This window comes from Triturus cristatus, chromosome 4_1, assembly GCF_964204655.1.
Source record: "Triturus cristatus chromosome 4_1, aTriCri1.1, whole genome shotgun sequence".
Classification (NCBI taxonomy): domain Eukaryota; kingdom Metazoa; phylum Chordata; class Amphibia; order Caudata; family Salamandridae; genus Triturus; species Triturus cristatus.
In genome coordinates, this window is record NC_140585.1 from 191,455,397 (window position 1) to 191,473,404 (window position 18,008).

Genomic DNA, 18,008 nt, shown 5'->3' on the forward strand with positions numbered 1-18,008 from the left:
TCAGGGTATCTTTAGATCAGGTTTAAATGATGGTCCATTGAATCCCGTAGACACTCTAAGATGGCCGCCATGGAAGGGCTTCAGATCCATAGTGTTGTGAGCTTGTTCCACGAGATGTGGGTTGGTAACAGAGGGGCGGGGCCCTAGTTTGAAAATATCAGTAGCCGCCACACACCGGAAAAGTGAAGCGGGGAAGAAATACGGCCCTTCCAGATAGCGGTTGCGGTGAGAGAAGTGGGTCAGCGGTTGAGTGCTTTTAGTGATGCTCTGTGCAATGTCGACCTTGCACATGTGTGGGGGCGATATTTGGACATGTTGGACTGGCTTTAGACATAGCTGCCTGGGGCACAACTTGAAATTAGAAACACCTCGTTACTTTTAAATGAGTGGTGGATGCACTGAGCTTGTGAGCGTGGAATTACTTGTGGCTCGCGCTATTTGTAATATAATATACATAGTGCTACACCATGCGATGCGTAGTCTGATTGACGCCTTCTTTCCACAGGTGATTAACAAGCTAGCAATAGTGCAGCCATAAAAACCGGGGAAAGAGTATTCAATACAACCCCGTGCGGCATAGTGGAGGCAGGTACGAATGCCCTCCGCCTCTACATGGTAAATACCCCCATTTTTAACAAGAAACTTATGTGTAAAATTACGTGACTACAAACACATTTGGTTGGTGTGTGTCAATTGACAATGGAACAGAAATTGGCTATTCTGTTTTGTCTTCTTTGTTTTTAACAGCCCTCCCGCCACATAAAAGCATACGTCCAGTGAGGTGCTTGATTGAAACCCTTGCCCTGATGAATTTGCCAGAACAAAGTTGAGTGGCAATGAAACATGTTGGCCTTCTTTACAAAGGTTAGCAACATCGAGTGCTTTTAGTTTGAGTAGACTCACTGGTTTGAATAAAGAGGGTTATTGCAAGTGAGTCTTTAACTCAATTTTAAATATTGCTTGGGACATTTGGTTCTTCGCAATACACGGGTTTCTTTTCTTTGTTGGGAACAGTAAATATTTCTCTTTCTTGATCTGTTCCCTCTTTTTCTTTACTGGACTCTAATTTCTTGACTCTTGTGAGTGGGCAACCGATGATGAGAAAACGTGGGCATACTGACGAGAACCGGCTGGTAGCCTCCCTGGTGTTGCGTACGTGAGGTGCCCACTCACTTTTCACCTTCATTTTTTCTTGAGTAGTCTTTACTTCTCTCTGTGAAGGTGTTGGATAATGGTGGGCTGTTATTTAGTTTGTTTTCGACATTTGAGGGGATTAGGACTACATTTATCTGGATACAATACCAGTAGCCAAAGAGAAATAACAATTTCCATGAGCTGTGCAGGTCCTAAAGCAACAATAAAAGTTATATCCCTTCCTAGTGCTAAGCCTTGTTTGGTTTAATGATTATTGAGTGGAGGGCGGCTTGGCACATACCCTCTGTAGCTCCTAATTGTGATGAGCCACTGGGAATGGTGCCAATGCTACAGACAAAAGACTTTATTAAAGAACCGGAACCAGCAAGTATGCTGACACCATGGACAAAAACTTTATGGGAACGGAGAGGTTGACCCCTGATCAGCCAATCAGAACAATTTAAAACTCAATTTTGTTACATTGTGTTTTGAAATTATTATAAAAACCCATAGAATAGAGAGGTCGAGATTCGCTCCTTCGATTTCCTGATGATATGCTGACGGAGAGGACGGTGACACTGCAGGACAGCTGTTAGCCTGAATCTTTGACGGACTGAATTAATGCCCAAGATCCTGATGAACTTAACCTGCTAAAAATTGATGGGCATAGATTTGCGAGACTGCCAGATTTGACATAGAGGACGACTTTAGCCAGAATAGGTAAATATGAATGGCAACTTGATCAAATGAATGATTTAATCTGCAATATTAATATAAATTTGGATTTGAACATCTACAGAAATGAGTTGGGTTGTTTATTCATTGAAATGTGTTAATGGAAAGGTTAATTAGAGTAATAGAAATTCACTTAAATCTACAACTAACAGATCCGTCCCGGTTATGAGGGAAATACCAAATGTGAAATCTAGGGCCTAATGAGTATAAGAAAGGTTTGTAGGTTTGCTGCTCATTAGGGTAAAGTGGTATCTTCCTCCCTCACTATTTAGCGCTTGGAAGGATAATCGCCTCTCGCACGGATTGATGGTGAGTGTATGTTGGTGTTATGGGCCCCACCAGTGAATGTATGGATAGTGTGCGTGTGTGAGATCTTTTAGTCCGTGACAGTAGGGAGGGATTTTGCACTCCGCGCTACATCACTGCCGTGCTGCTCAAATGACTCAACTGGACTGCTTTTCTAGAAGGACTGTTTTTCTGATTGTTGCCCTGCTGCCTGCTGCTTCCCGACTCTGTCTTCCCTCCAAGTGATCTCCAAGGACTTGTCTAAGTCTCAGGGACACAAAAGACTTCCTACAATCCTGCTGGTGCTGCTGGACTTCTGTGAATCCTACCCTTGCCTGATGTGCCCCCTCCAAGTTCTGGGCCTCAGAAGTGGTTTCTGCAGCTGTTTTGATGAAATTGGGTTGTTGGTTGACTGGGGTGTGAGCCCTGGTCAAGCGGCAACTGCAGTCCTTGTCAGGGTAAGGCACAAGCCAACACTAAATTAAACTGTGCTTAACCCTCTTGTAGCTCGGCAGAGCAGACAGGCTTAACTTAAAGGCAATGTGTAAAGCATCTGTGCAACAGTTCAGATAATAATAAAGTGGAAACACCACACAAAACAAATCCCACACCAAGTTAGCATAATAAAAGTGTATTTAATAAATATAAACAAGACCAAAACCATAAAATATCCAATCAGTAGAACTGGAAGTATGTAATTTTAAAGGTTTTAGTGAAAATACCGCCAAAAAGCACGAAGTGCGAACTGTGAATATCTGGTCGCACCAGGCAGGGACAAAGTCACAATTTCGGGCTGACCACAATGGAGCATGGGCCGGCTTCTGGGGACCATGTTAGGCTCGCTGATCAGGGTACCTTAATTCCTGTTTGCGAAGGGTTGCAAGGATCCACGTCAAAGATGTGTGGCGCAGACGAAGTGATGTGTCGGTTCCGAGGTGTGGCAAGGCTGCAATGAGAGGGCCTACGTCGACTGGGCCTACAATGCAAAGTCCGACGTCGGGGATGTGGCACACAGTTGGGATGATGAGTCGGTTCTGAGGAGCTGAAAGGCTGCGTTGTGGAGCCTGGCATCATAGTCGAGGCTGCCGTCAACAAGGGATGCAAGGGCGTGCACAGAGGATGCTCGCGCATCGGCGGTTACGATAGGCTGCGATGCAGGTATTGGCTACGTGTCCAATCCATGCAGCAGCGGCAATGCATCGGTTCAGCTGGAGTTTCTGCTGCGCAGCAGAGGAGATGCGCCGGTTCTGCTGGATCCACAGAGGCTGACATAGCACCTTATCCCCACTTCCAAGTGCCAGGACTGGTGTGGCACCACTTGGCAGAGTAGACCTCACAGATGGCTGAGTCCAGGTGCAGGTGCAAGGTTTTTGGAAGCTTGTTGTGTTCATGAGGCTTCAGATCAGGAGGCCAGCCAACTAGCCCTTGGAGTCAATCTGGCTTCTGGGTTCAAGAGGTCCAGGTCCAGGTCCAGTCCTTCTCACCCCGGCAAGAGGGCAGAGGGTCAGCACAGCAGCGCAGTAGTCCTTTAGAGCAGCAGTTCAGCAGAGTGGCAGTCCTTTCAGCAGCACAGCAGTCCTGCTTCCTGGCACAGTATCCATAGGTCCAGAATTGTACTGAAGAGTTGGTGACTTAGGTCTTGTATTTATACCACGTTGTGCCTTTGAAGTGGGGAGAAGCTTCTAGGGGTAGACCTTTGAAGTGCATGGGTGTCCTGCCTTCCTGGCCCTGGCTCCAGACAAACTACAGGGGGTATGCAGTCCCTTGAGTGGAGACAGGACACAGTCTATTAAAGTGTACGGGGGGCTGGGCCCAGCTCCTCCCGCCATCCTGCCAGTGATGGTCCATTTAGTCACACCTAAGCTCCCCATTGTGTGTAGCTGTCTAGGAGGAATACACAAAGCCTAACTGTCAACTACACAGTCATGTCACCCAGAGAAAGGCTGCAGGCACCAAATGGCTAAGGCAGGAAAACTCAAACTTTTTAAAAAAATTGCATTTTCAAAACTATAATTTAAAATTTGACTTCGCCCTGAATTAGGTTTCTTTATTACAGTTCCAAAACCACCAAACATGACTGCTTACCTGTTCCCATTAGAAAAATACTCTTAATAAATATAATAAGGTAACTCCAATGTTATCCTTTGGGAGAGGTAGGCCTTGCAGTAGTGAAAAACAAATGTAAGAGTTTTTCACTGCCAGGACACGTAAAGAGTTCATGTCCTACTTTTTAAATTCATAACACCCTAACCTTTGGGCTGTCAAGGGCGTACACTAGTGGTGACATATATGTATTAAAAAGGAAGGTTTGGGCATGGTCAAAAGTTTTACTTTGACAGCCGAAATGGCAGTTTAAAACTGTACTCACATAAGCTACAATGGCCACAATCTCCAGAGAACTTTGAGCCTCAATTTGTTTATGATGGTGATACTATTAAATAGCTGATTAGAGTGTGTGAGAGTGAGTGAGAGAGTGTGTGTGTATGAGTGTGTGTGGGTGGGTGTGTGTGTGTGTGTGTGTGTGTGTGTGTGAGAGAGTGAGTGTGTGAGAGTGAGAGTGTGTGTGTGTGAGAGTGAGAGTGTGTGTGTGAGAGAGTGAGAGTGAGTGCGGGTGCGTATGTAAACTGCAACTTATGACAATGGCATTTACAATACGGATGTTAACAAATTGCTCATTCAAATAAAGGATGGGACAGCTTAGAGCCCGGTTTTAAAATATCCCTAACTGACACATTATGCCATCCTCTTCATCTTGTAACAAGCTAACCGCTTTCCGTACAATTCATTGGTCAGCAGAGGATATTATCATCCATGGTAAGTTTGCAAAATATTGTGCAAGATAAGCCTTTAAAAGCATCCAACTCCTCCCTTCCAAAATTGGTGAGGCAGTGAGGATGTGTCGCCTCATGGTTATATGTATTGTGTGCCTTTAGGTTTTCCAGCACAGTGTTAGAAGGTCTGGTAGTTGGATGTGAGGGCTGAGCGTGGAGGAGATCATGGGCTTCCTGGAATCCATTAACACAAAAGTAACTAGATTAAACAAAGTCCAAAAGCTATAGCATAGGTCACTTTTAATCCAAACAAGGATGAAAAATTAGTAAGCAAGTAAAGCAGGACTAAGGATAAATGATGTTCTCTTACATATAAACAGAGAGCAAGATGCAGATCTCTACAGACGTGCTTTGTCATTATCAGGTAGCCTTGGGTTGAATACAATGACAGTTTTTCTGCCTCCTGTCTTTTCCGTCTCATTCCATCCTTCTCCACATGTTCTCCCTAGTCTCTCCTTTTCCATTGTTTGTTCTTTCTTAAATCCCATATCCAAACCCCCTTCCATGCCTGTGGTGTTTGCATTTCAATTTATCCAGCCCAGGGGTTCCCCAACGGTGGGCCGCAAGCCACTTTTTGGTTGGTTGTGAAAATGCAAGCAATAAACGAAGATGCCTTTAAATTCTGTATTTATCTTGTCACATATGTTGCAGTTCAATGACAAAGGTAAAATGTCAAGCTATGTCTTCTGACAAATTGCTTCTTATTTTTTTTTTTTAAATATGAAGATTGATGTTTACAAACTCCTACCACTTTGCAGTCCAAGAAAGCAAAGTAATGTGAATAATGTGACAATCTTGCAGGGGCACAGAGAAAGGAAAAGCAGTAGGATGTCATACAACAACAAAATGTAAATACTTGTAAAAGAACTGTACACATTCAGCAGTTTGGAAAGCAAATATGAAGAAATGTTTTATGTAATTCTAAAATATGATGGTATCAAATGGTTTGATAGGATCAAAACAAATCAAGACACTTGCTCTTAGTGATATGCAAATGATATTCAATGAATAGCGATTTCCTCAAACTAACATTTGTGTTCAATATATCATTATCAGTAAAACTGTATGTATATGCAAATTTAGTGGCCAACCCAAAAGAAAATGTGCTGTCTGTAGATGAAAGGGCACTACCACACGATGCTTTAGTTACACTTAAAAATGTTTTAAAAAGCCTACTTCAAGTTTGTTAATGCTAGGTGGGTCGCAAAGGTTTATCATGCTAAAAAGAGGGTTGTGGTTCTAAAAGGTTCGGGAAACACTGCTCTAGTCCATTTTATCTTTCCTTTCTCTGCTTTTGCCACCCTTCACACTATATATTTTCTAACAATGATTTTCTTTTCTAATCACTCTCTTCCTGTTCTCTTCTCCTCAATTCTGTTTTCTTCCTTGCTCTCCAGTTCACAAGGCTTTCTTCTTGAGCTCTCCTTTCTTAGTGTCCTAATCTCCATACCAGTCCACCCCATTGCCCTCTTTTGCTTCCTCTCTTCTAAATTATCTTCCCTCTTTCTATTCACTCTACTCATTCTCTTCCCCTTCTCTCTACCGTTGTGATTCGTCCTTCATTCTTCCCCTCTACTCTGTTCTCTTTTACTCACATTTTTATTTATTTCAATACATTCTCCTTGCTCTCCCACACTATCTTCTATTTCATGTCTCGGTGTCATTTCCACCTTGTCTAATGTTCCTGTTCTCTCCTCACACCCCAAAATGTCTTGCCCTATTTTGCTATTACACTGTTGGTTCCAAATTTTCTTCACTTCCCAATGCCATCCTTCTACCACCTTTCCTCACAGTTAGCCCTTCATTCACCAACAGTTCTTTCACTGCACCTTTTCATTTACTGTTTTTGCCTGTATCAATGCTTTCTCATTCCTTCCATTCTCATTCCTGCTACTCTCCTCATTCTTTTTTCCTCAGAGCTCTTCCTTTTCCATCACCATGCATTCCCACTTTGTTATATTTTTCTTCTGTGTTCTTATTCTCTTCTCACTTGTACCTATCTCTTCACTGTGTGCTTCTTTTTTGTGAAGCACTCTATGGGAGTGCATGTGCTTTCTTGCTCTCCCTTGAGTGCCCCAAAGCTCATTCTTTGCTTCTTCCACCCATCTCCGTCCACCTTTTGTTGATTTTCTAATCTCCCTCCATTCCCCAAGTTTGTAGATTGCTCTCCTGACCTCTTCTCCAGCCTCTCCGCTGTGTGGCATTGACTGTTCCCTGTTCCTCCCATGCTCATCCACCGTCAACTGTTGACACCGCTCAGCTGTGTTCATTTATCACCACTACCCTCTACACTATTTTTCTCGCACACTCTCCTGGCTGTCGCATTTTCTTATTTTTTCTTTTTAGAAGAGGGCTGGTAGCTGCAATTTACTGTTTTGCAAAAAAATATAAAAGAAACTAATGGGCTTTTCGTCACTTTTGAAAGTTTTTCGTTTACCTATTAAAAATGGGTGGCCACCATCTTGGAACGAGAGATTAAATAAAACGGCTGCCACAACACATACACATCATCATAATGGACACATGTAGCATCATGATGCACACATGCATACATAATGATGCACACACCCAAATACATCATTGTGCTGTGCTTTACTCTTTTCTTTCTTTTTTGTCAAAGCTCTTTCGCATCTGGGGTAGAACACTTTTCTTTGCTGAATCCAAAACCCAATGACAAAATCAAAAGGCAAGACCTATTGGTTTTGCCAATGCTTGTTCATTGCATACTAGTTAAAGGTTGCATCGGTCAGAAACAGCACTGATTCTCTAATGAAGAGCTAATCAGACAACCTTGAACCCTCTTCTTGCTACCATTCATCCTCTCGAGTCCTTAGATACAAAAGTGAATGTTTTGAAGGTGGGTGTCGATGACAAATATATTGAAAGATCAGCGGCGGCTCCTCCGCTATGCCAGAGGAGTCTCACCCCCCCAAAATTGGCAGGAAAGGAAAAATAAACAAAAACACTTGTTTTATTTTTCCTTTCCTGTCGAGTCTTGGGAGCGGGGCCTGGGTGGTGACAGACACTGAGGGGAGTGGTAGGTTCACTGCACATGACGGTATGACCGGCCGTTTCCAAACTGTCATGGGCAGTGAAAGCTCTCTCCAACCCAGCTCCGTTGCTGGGTTTGCGGGAGCAGGCACAGACTCCCAGTCTGTCCGTGATCATAAATCAAGGGCGCCCAGGCCAATGTTGAAGCTGCTCTCATGCATGAGATCAGTGTCAGGATTGGCCACAGGGCAGTCTGGGAGCCTGTACCTGGAGAAAAGGAACAGAAGAGCACAACGGTTGATATTGAAATTTGTATTTTTTTTATATGTGTGTATTGATTTATCATCAGTGGGTCTTTATATCATTGAAACCTGTCAGGAATTCAAGGAAGTGTGTACATGTAGCAGTTAAACAAATGTGGAAGTACACAGTATCTGCTTCATCGTCCACAAAAACTAAATAAGGATAAATACAAATGAAATTAACCTAAAAAATAAATAGGGATACATACCCAAGGAAATGTCAAAAAAATAAATACCACAAAACGGGGAGCCCTAATTATGATGCATATAACTGTTTGACAAATACAGGCAGCACTGATGTTTGTTAAAGTTTTTGAGGCCTGCCGCTGATTATCTGCCCTCCTACTCTCCACCGGCTAAAGCAGAAAAGTTGCAATTTTAATACAGAGCAAATTACCTCATATCATTGACCGCAATCGCACCGTGTTTAAACAATATACCTGCAAACTAACAGTACCTTTTCTCATCTGGTCTATTTATACCACCCGCCATTTGCATGAACTCACGCAGCCCCCACTAGTGATCACACATAATTGCAATTACATTATAAGAAAATGTCTACGAAGTAACTCAGGCATCCCAGTATGCAAAACTGTTTTTAGCAAAAACAGGGCACGGAAAGAATGTCGCACAGATTACTGAACCCAGAAATATTTTACAATTTGTATCATATTTATCCATTTCGGGGAGATTTGTGGGTAAAATTCATCAAGTAGTTCATCTAGTCCCGGTACTTTCTCGGATGTGCAGTCGGGCATTATCGAAAAAAAAACAACCTATAACTCACGAATGCAAAGAAAAGAACCAGGGTGGACTTTGAAAAATAAAGTGTAGGAAGGCGCTACGAACACTGAGTGGTAAGCAAAGTTTAAACGGGTAGTTGTAAATTGTAGAAATAGGTTCGAATATATTTTGTCTGAGAGCGGGAATGAAAGCTGTCCTACCTGCAGTTCAAAACGAGTAATGCTTGAAAGGAAAGGGTGTCCACATACCTCCTGTCCTGTCTGTCCGCTCAGACAACTACAGCAGTCAGCTGCTTGTGCTGTCTCTGCTACTGGCGACCTGTGTGTACATCCGGACGCGCTAGAGAAACAGATCCGGAGACGAATCAGCGGAGACGTTCCCACTCATAGTTCTTTTCCAGAATAGAGCGTGCTGGATATTGTAGTCCTTTCTTCATCATCGCGTTAGTTCTTTGTTGAGAAGCTAGTCAAATGCAGTTCCTACTTTGTTTCCATAGAGGCAAAACAAATAACAGCAAGGATGATAACAATTGAGATACTACTATATGTATTTTGCATAATGCCAACATTTTAGAACAAGAAAGTGGTAGATTATGGGTAAAAACAACAAAAAAAACGGGAAAATGGATTTTCCCCATTGACCTCTTTTGAAGAAGAAGCAATTAAAATAATCAGGAGTATCCCATCTGAATCGGGTCTATTGACGTTGATTGCAAAAGGTGTGTCAGAAAGCCCTTTTAATAATAAATGATGCCAAGAGTAGATACTTGCCAATAGATCCGATTCAGACGAGAGACTCTTGATTTGAAGCAAAAAATGTCTATATTTTGGCTGTCTCCTACCTGAAATTACTTGAGCTTCAATGGTGGGCCCCGGGGGAAGTGAAAGTCGCAGACTAGTCTTCCCCCGGGGTCTTTCGCGCTGGGATGGCCAGGCTGGGCGCCAAGGGGTGTGGTTTGGGTGTGGGTATAAGAATGCAGGGGAGGAAGGTCAGTGGTGCCTTGGTGACGGGACGGCGGCGGAATACGGTATGCGGTCGTCGGACTGCGGCTCCGGACGGGATGGCCGACGTATCGACTGAGCAGGTGAGGGAGGCCCTGAAGGTGCTGGGGCGGGCCGGCCGGGAGGATCTCCTCCGGCCTGGTGTCTTAGAGCAGGCATGGGTGGGGCTTCATCGAGCCCCGAGGGCGGCTTCTGTGGGCGTTTCTGCGGTGGTGGTGGCGTGTATGGATGAATCACCACCGCCAGGGAGAGGCGCGTCGGTTAGGGGGCAGGGCAGGGCAAAGCAGGGAGCGGCACGCGGAGGCCGGCGCAAGAGCCTGCCTCCGCGCCTGTGAGAGACCGGTGGGGGCGCTCCCTCAGACAGAGGTGGCGCGCGGCGCACCACCAGGGTGGCGTTTGATGCGGGAGATGGCAGCTGGGGGGAGAGGGTGGGGGCTCCTTGATGTGTGTGGAGCCGGCTCTGGTGAACAGGCAGCAGGCTGCACGACAGGGGGAAGGGTGGCTTGGCAAGTTACCCTCTGCTGTCGACCTGTTAGAGGTGCACAGTGATGGGGTGAGGCGGCGTGTGAGGAGATTGGGGGCCAGTGGGAGGGCGCTCCTGTGGACCTCTCAAGGGGATCGCGGGTCAACATCCCAGTGCCTTTGGGGGGTGCCATGGCAGGCCGGAATGCAGTTTTGGGGGCGGGGGTTGTGCCAGCCAGTGTGACAAGGGGACACCGTGGGTGCACATGCAGGGTGTGGGCCACGGGGGTAGTGCCCCCCATTGCTCCCCAGGTGGGAGGCCGTGTCATTGGAGGATAGGATCAGGGAGCAGCGCCTTTTAGTACAGGAATCAGAGGCGCGTTGGGCTGAATTGGAGGCGGTCAGGGCTGGGGCAGTCTGGGATGAGGAGGCGGCAGGGCCCCCCATGCCCACCTCAGAGGAGGAGTGGTGGGCAGAGCAGGAGGACAGGGAGAGAGCGGACAGGGCCAGGAGGGAGCAGGCAGGTGGCAGAGTGGGGCAGCAGGGACAGTTAGGGACAGCGAAGACGGTGTTGAGGCCCGACGGTGCCAGAGCCCACTCAGGTTGGAGCGACCTGGGAGGTCGGGGGGGATCCCAGCTGGCGGAAGTCAGCAGAAGGGTGGTAGGCACTGCGGGGCACAAGACGGCCTCAGGACGCCGGCTTATAGCAGCAGGGGGGTCTGCGGCGGCCTTCACTCCAGCGTGGGAGCGGGCAATGGCATCGTGTGTGGGGCGAGAGAGTGGTGATGGTGTGAAGGCGAATAAGGGTGTGAAGAGAGCGGTGCGTGAGGTTATGTGGAAGCCTTTGGAGGATGTACCTGTGTTGGAACTGGATTATGGTACGGCGAGTGACCAGCTGCAGGATGGGGAGGTGAGGAATGACGATGACAGGATGGGGGGGTGCGGAGCAACAGTGGTCTTGGTGTTTTGCAGGCCTCACAAAAGAAGACGGGCAAGACGAAGACGGACACCATCAAAGCTGGCAGTTCTAGAGGACGGTCGGGAGAGACGCGGACAACCTTGACAGGTGAGGGGACTTGGTGGTCAGCTTGGGACGAAGGGCCAAAAGGAGGGAGGAAGAAGACCTGCAGGTCAGTAGGTGTGGGAGATGGGTCATTGAGGGAGGTGGGTGTGCCAGCTCAAGGTGTTTCTGGGGCGGGTACTGGCACGGCAGGGGTAGGTAAGGCTGTGTCGACATCAGGGGTCCAGACTGACATAACGGAGGGGAAGGACGACAAGGGTGAGAAGGGTGAGGACAAACGACAGAAAAAGCTGCCGTATATGGGTTTGGCTATGCCCCTGGGCTCCCATTTATCGGACAAGATTAAGAGCAGGATTTGGAAACACAAATACGTGGATGTGTTCAAGTTGTTGCATAGGGAGGTGCAGGCGAAGGAGGGCTCTAAGGAGGAGGAATGGGAACTGATGAGGGAGCCTAGGGTGCCGGTGATAAATGGAGGATTGGACGTCGGCTTTTCTCATTTACGCAAGTATTTATTGCGAGAAACACTTGGATAAGGCCATACCACTTTTGAAGTACATGGATATTATAAGGAAGGCTCAGTTGCAATTCGGGGGGTTTGCCTGGTTGAGTTACGACGAGGAGTTCTGGGCCCGGGTTAGTGTGAACCCAGACAAGCCGTGGGGGGAAATCGATCAGGAGCTTTGGATGCAATGGATGGCGTTGGCGCACTCGTCGGCGTCCACGCACACAGCCAGTGGTTTGCCAGTTACGTACCGGTCCTTTCTGTCGCGGCCCGCCCAATCTGGGGCGGGAGGGTCTGCCGCACCCACAGGAAACACCAGTCAACCGGCTAAGTCAGGCACCAGCACAACAGGTGCGTGTTGGAGCTACAACAGGGGATATTGCTCTCGTTACCCCTGCAAGTTCAAGCACGAGTGCTCTAAGTGTGGAGGTCGGCATGCCCTCACACAATGCTTTACCTTGCTCACACCTTCAGAGCAGTGGCAAAACTCGAGGGGCAGGGGACAGCCTGGACAGAAGGGCACCTACACCGGTTAGGGTGGAGGCGATGGTCCCGTGGCTCTCGTGTTACCCAGACAGAGAGGCGGCGTTGAAGTTACAGTGGGGTTTCACAGAGGGTTTCCGAGTGGGCTATCAGGGACCTCGGGCGCGGAGATGGGCAGAAAATTTGAAATCAGCCAAGGAATTGCCGGGGGTGGTGGCAGCCAAATTACAGAAGGAGGTTGTGGTAGGAAGGATAGCGGGCCGTTTGTCGACTGGCCGCTTGACAATTTGATTGTCTCCCGTTGGGAGTGGTGCCGAAGAAGGAGGAGGGTGAGTTTCGCATGATCCATCACCTCTCATGGCCGGAGGGACAGTCTGTGAATGATTTCATCGCAGAAGCAGACTCGAGGGTGCGCTATGCATAAGTGGACGATGCGATCCGCCTAGTGAGGGTGTGTGGGCCGGGGGCGGAACTTGCGAAGTGTGATGTTAAATCTACGTTTCGCCTGCTGCCAATACACCTCGCGGATTTCTTTCTGCTGGGGATGCAGTTTGCAGAGGCCATCTACGTGGACAAGGTCTTGCCCATGGGGTGCGCTATTTCCTGCGCGCTTTTCGGGATGTTTAGCGCATTCTTGCAGTGGGCTTTTACACAGATCAGTGGGCATCGGGACGTGACTCACTATCTGGACGACTTCCTCTTTCTGGGGAAGGCTCAATCTGGGGACTGTGGCAGGGCCCTGTCGCAGTTCCAGGAGATGACACAGCGGTTCGGGGTCGCCTTGGCGCCCGAGAAAACAGCTGGGCCCAGCAGCTGTTTGTCATTCTTGGGAATTGAGCTGGACTCCATTCACTGGATAGCTTGGCTCCCTGAGGCGAAAGTAGCAGAAATACAGGCGTGCCTCTTGTGCATGATTGGAAAAAAGAGGATCGCATTGAGGGCGGTACAACAACTGTTGGGTTTTCTGAATTTCGCCTGCAGGGTGGTGAGGGCTGGACGGACGTTCTGCAGACGGCTCGGCATGGTCATGTCGGGGGTAGTTGTACCACACCACAGGATCAGGATTTCCATGGGAGTTTGGGCAGACTTGAGGACATGGCTGACATTCTTGACTGATTTCAATGGGGTGTCACTGAACTTTGAGGACGAGAAGATGGTTTGGCAAATACAAATTTACTCTGACGCAGCAGGGGCAGCAGGTTTTGGCATCTTTTGGGATGGCAGGTGGTGCGCTGAGGAATGGCCGGCTCATTGGGTGAAGCAGGGGAGGAGCATTGCGTTTTTGGAATTTTTTCCCTTTCTGGTGGCGCTGGAGGTGTGGGGGTCTGAGTTTCGGAACAGGTCAGTGATGTTCCATGTGGACAATATGACCGTGGTCGAGTTGGTCAACCAACAGAGGGCAAGAGATCTGAGAGTGCTGCGTTTGTTGCGGAGTTTCATGCTGAAATGTCTGAGATTGAATGTGGTTTTTCGAGCCAAGCATGTCCCTGGGGTGAATAATGACATTGCGGATGCTTTGTCTCGTTCGCAGTGTCAGCGGTTCCGGAGTCTGGCACCTGGAGCGGGTCAGTTCAAGACCAGGCTGCCGGCCGACATCTGGGCCTTGGGGGAGTGAGGGTGTTAAGCCTGGTGGAAAAATCCATAGCCGATTCAACAAGACGGACCTACAGACTCGTGTGGGTGGAGTTTGGATCCTTTATGGGATGGCGAGGGGAGGCTGATTTTGAAGATCGTTCATCTATGGACCAAGGAGTGTTGCAGTTTGTATTGCATTGCATTGACAAAGGGCTGTCTTCCGCGACCATTGCGGGAAAGTTGGCGGATCTGTCTTTTTACTGTAGCTAGTTTTTTGGTTTTGACCCTACGAAAGATGTGATTATAGGTAGGGTGCTCAAAGGGTGGGGCAGGGAGAAAAGGGGGGGAGGGGCGTTGCGGGAGGCCATTACCTTTGACTTGTTGGTCAGTTTGGTCGAGGTTTTGCCGATGTGTTGTTATGACGGTTTTGAGGTTCAAGTTTTCCGTTTATGTTATGTTATGTTACTTTTATTTTATATAGCGCAAATCACCACTGGTCTCTAAGCGCTTTAAAAGAAAAGAACAGATTGCCCGCATGGGAAAGTCCACAAGCAGCGAAGCTGACAATTAAACTAAAGGCAATGTCTTTTTGAACAGGTGAGTCTTCAGAAGCTTTCTGAAGGATAGCAGAACCGGTTCCCGTCGCAAGGTTTCTGGTAGATCATTCCAAATTTGAGGAAGGAGAACGGAGAATGCTCTACCTCCTTTAGTTTTAAATTTATACCTAGAGGAGGTTAGCTTGCAGGCCTTGGAGGAGTGCAAGGCTCTGCCGGGGACATACTTTACCAGTCAGTCTTTGATGTATTTTGGAGCATTCCCATAAATGGCATTATGAGGTATACAAAGGTACTTAAATTGCACGCGATGTTCAATGGGCAGCCAATGCAATTTATGTAATAGAGGGGTGGCTCGTGTTCTCCTCGGGAGTGAAAAAATGAGCTTGGCTGCATCATTTTGAACGACTTGCAATTTCCTGAGGAGCTTCCGAGGGAGGCCCAAATAGAGGGCATTGCCATAGTCCATTTGGGAAATGACAGTGGGGGACACAATAGATTGTAGTGCCGAGACAGAAAGAAGGGGCACAAGTTTCCGCAGTTGCCTAAGTAGACCTATGCATGTGCCTACTACCGCAGAGACCTGGGAGGACATGGACAAATCCGAATCAATTTTTAGTCCCAGGCTCTTTACTACTGTCCCTGGGCTTGGTACAACACCCAGTTCAGGGGGCCAGAAAGGATCACACCAGGGGCTGTTTTGGGTTACAATAGTGAGCACCTCGGTTTTATCCGGGTTGACCTTCAGAAAGTTACTTGCCATCCAATTAACAGTGAATCTAAGTAAATTCTTTACTGATTCTTGGGCCTGGCTGGTATTATCAAGTTGGACCAAAAGTTGGGTATCGTCCGCATAGTTGAAGACTTGGCAGTCTCTTCGTGTTAGCTCTTCCACCAAGGGCTGCAAATAAATGTTAAAAAGGAGGGGGGACAATGCAGAGCCCTGGGGAACACCACAAGTCACTGAGCTGACATTCGACAGCTGATCTCCCATTTGCACTCTCTGAGTGCGGTCAGTTAAAAAGGAGTTTTGCCATTTAAATGCTTGCCAGTTCATACCCATATTAAACAGACGGTTCAGCAAGATGGAATGGCTGACCGTGTCGAATGCTACTGACAAATCTAAAAGAATTAGGGCACTCGGCTGTTTGTTGTCGGCTCCAGCTCTTAGTTCGTCCAAGACAGAAGCCATCACCAGCTCGGTGCTATGGTGTGGTCTAAATCCTGCCTGTCTGAAATGGTGTAATTCATGGTCTTCAAGATACTTCGCAAGAGTTTTCAGGATCTGTTGTTCCAGAATTTTCGCTAAAAAGGTAAGCAGCGAAATGGGCCTATAGTTTTTTTAAACTTTCGTGTCAGCCCCTACTTTTTTCAGGAGGGGAATTACCCTAGCTTCCTTCAGATTATCTGGCAAATATCCCAGGTCCAAGGACTCATTAAGTAAATCCAGCGTCTGCTTTTCCAATCCCGGCTGGGCCATTTGAAATAGCCTCGGGGGACAGGGATCCAATCTGGAGCCAGATTTGATCTGTTTTGCTATTGCAGCCAGGCTATCCGAGTCAAGGCTGGGAAAGCTACTCAAATTGCTGCTCGGGCAAGGGGGGCTGGGTGAATCTAGTAAGCTTAAATCAGTCGAGGTTGTGGTAATTTCTAAAACAATATCCAAAACTTTCTGGAGGAAGAACTCCTGGAATGTGTCACAATTCGGGAGATCGTTTATCGACACTTTACCCCCTATTTGAGTAAGTTCCTTCAAAGTGGCAAAGATCTCTTTTTGTTTATTTCCAGCCCGACCAATCCTATCCTCATAGAATGCTGCCTTCCTGAGTAGGACAGCTGATTTATGCCTAGCAAAGAGGGCTTTATAGGTCTCAAGATCCCCCGGCTTATAATTGAGTCTCCGCCTCCTCTCTGCTTGGCGGAGAAGTTGTTTTTCCTTCCTTAGTATAGCATCAAACCAGGGAGTCCCTTTCCCTTTATCTCTAACTCTCTCTTTCCGTTCAGGTGCCAATACATCAATTGCCGCCTGAAGCCGAGACACTAAGGCTGCGCTTTTTTGGTCCAAGTTATCCTCACACATCTCTGGGAGAGGGATTGAGTGGAGCAGAGTGACTAAAGGGTCGACCTCCACTTTCCTCCATGATCTAACCATCCTCCACAAGGGTGATGTCAGCATGGGTGGACAGTCGCACGGGACCCAACATCTTAACAATGAATGGTCTGACCAAGCACAAGGATTGATATCCGTTATCTCTGCCCGAGGTTGAGAGGACCAGATTAAATCCAAAATATGGCCTTTAATATGAGTAGGGCAGGTTACCAATTGTCGCAAATCCAAAGAGGTCATATTTGTTTCAAACATAGCCTCTGCCGACTCTCTATGTATCTTGTCCCAATGATAGTTGAAATCCCCCACCACTAGGCGGTATTTGTATCTGGAGCCAAGATCGGTTATAAGCTCCAGGAAATCATCATTGAAGTCAGGGGTACATCTAGGGGGACGGTACACAACCAGCAGTACAATGCAGGAGGATTTCAGGGAGATTTGTATTCCCAAAAGCTCCACACTATCACAGTTTTCTGCCACAATTTTAGTCACCATGAGGCTCTTTTTAAATAGGACTGCAACTCCCCCACCCCTAGAGTCCCCAGGTTGATTATGCCAAAATACATCAAAATCTGTTGGCAATGCTGCCAGGATATCTGGGGTAGATGTATCCCCCAACCAGGTTTCAGTGAGAGCTAAAATATCAATGTCACCTTCAAGTAGAAGGGAGAACACTTCAAGATGGTGTTTCTGCAAGGAGCGGGTGTTAAGCACTGCTACCTTCAGCCCATTTATCATAGTCGAGACCATGTAGCTACCTCCCCTTCCAAATTAGAGGCCTTCAATAGTGACTCAGCACGCAGCCTAACTAGCACACTTTCCTCCAGCACATAATTACCCGTCTTAAGTGCCCAGAGTGTCTCTGCCGTGTAGGTGTGGCTCTGTTTTCGCACAGGGGTCCTGGCCCCTGGGCCCGGCTGGGCGTGGACGGGCACAGACGGCCTTGCCTTTGGCACGCCTCCGGCGTGCCAGCAGCGCGCCCGCTGCGCGCTTGCATCCCTTGTCCTTAAGTAGCGTTGGTGCTGGTTCCCACCAACACTAGTGCGCAACCCAAGATGGCGACTTGGGAGTGTGCAGGAGCCCCTGGTCCCTCACCCAAAATGGCGGCCGGGAGTGAAGAGGGCAGGAAGTCTCACCAAAATGGTGAGATGTGCAAAATAGCAATTTTAAGTGCAAGCAATGCGGACCTGACAGGTAGGACGCTAAGTAAAGACTAGTGATTTTTAAAAGTAAAGGCTAAATACAGATTAAGATTCCTTGTTAAAAACAATTCAGCGC

At 47.5% G+C, this 18,008-nt stretch overlaps 1 protein-coding gene across 2 annotated transcripts in view; it reads right to left on the reverse strand.

Annotated features, from left to right (window-relative positions):
- The window catches only part of LOC146853936 (pseudouridylate synthase 1 homolog), an 80,893-nt gene extending 71,392 nt beyond the window's left edge, over positions 1-9,501 (reverse strand). Inside the window, exon 1 of one of the 2 annotated variants that reach the window (XM_085651843.1) lies at positions 9,271-9,501. The gene's annotated coding sequence lies outside the window, so the exon portion shown is untranslated. The remainder of the gene's footprint in view (positions 1-9,270) is intronic. The other variant, XM_085651845.1, reaches the window with a different exon arrangement.
- Positions 9,502-18,008: the final 8,507 nt, after the last annotated feature.